Source organism: Lingula anatina, chromosome 9 (genome assembly GCF_051362555.1).
Source record: "Lingula anatina isolate TDL-2025a chromosome 9, LinAna3.0, whole genome shotgun sequence".
NCBI classification, from domain to species: Eukaryota; Metazoa; Brachiopoda; class Lingulata; order Lingulida; family Lingulidae; genus Lingula; species Lingula anatina.
This window is the reverse complement of record NC_141775.1, coordinates 2,829,952-2,831,116: the sequence shown is the minus strand read 5'-3', so window position 1 is coordinate 2,831,116 and position 1,165 is coordinate 2,829,952.

Sequence of the window (1,165 nt, the reverse complement as noted above, 5' to 3'; positions counted from 1 at the left end):
TTGTTTACTGTATTTGTTTCCTAGTCTAATTATTCAGCTTTAAAGGGCTGATTGAATGACATGCATAACGTTACTCTTAAATATCTTGAATATGTTTAATTTTAAAATCGACTGTCACATGATCATACTGGAATTATAGTATGAGAAAGACATGTTACTCACCAGATACCCGTGCGTGATTTTGTTCTTCTTGCCCAAAGCTGATAAAACAAACTGTAATAGTACTAGTGTAATTTAGCAGTAGTGATAAAAATTCCGTTGTCAGAAACAGCAGTTTACGCCTTAACGCCTGTTTCTGCTAAACATCTATGTACAGACTTGACATTTAATATGGAATATTTTTTCCAAATTATTTTTCATCGGTTTTTTTCATATTTTCATGACTGATAAATGAAAATAAAGATTAAAATCGTGTTTTTATAACTTTTATCTATCTCTTTGATGTCATTGTGACATCAGTTCATTAATTGAATTCGCCAGTGGAGCAAACAAAAATGCATTGCCTATTTTAAGTCGTACGACAACCATTGAAAGCGATATTTTGGATCTCCATATTTTCGAAATTATCGTCTTTAAAAGAGTTTTGCGCCCCCCAAAGGACCCTCATGTTAGTGTCTTGTCACAGCAACGGTTACTGTTACACCTGACCTCATCTGGCTGCTACCAGAGCTTTCAAGTGGCAAGGCATTCCTTAGGATAGGTTTTTAGAGTTTAATATGGAAAAAAATTCCAGGCAACGGTCAAAACCTGTCCAATTTGGTTCAGTTTTGTTGTAGGACATGTAGGCCGTTAATTCGGAGAGTAATAACCTACCCATGTATTGTCTATGTGGTTCAAATATGGCGATTTTGATGACCAATGTATCTGCTCATTCCCTTGGTTCTGTAAGAAATCTGCAATTAAAAGTGCGCTGTGTGAACCGGCACTCTCATCGTGCAACCTAAAATTGTTCCTAAGTTCCCCCCTATCAAATGATAGTCAAGTGGTTCCCAGAGTATCCCTTTATTTGATCTGGTTAAGGTTTTCGTCGATGACTATCATTGGTGTTTTGGCACCAATGTGGTATTCACCCCAAATACTGACGCTGTCAATGACCCTAGTCACTTTAGAAGCGGCACACGCCTTGTCGTAGGCCTCTGCAGGATGTCTGTAAACTCTGTTTTAA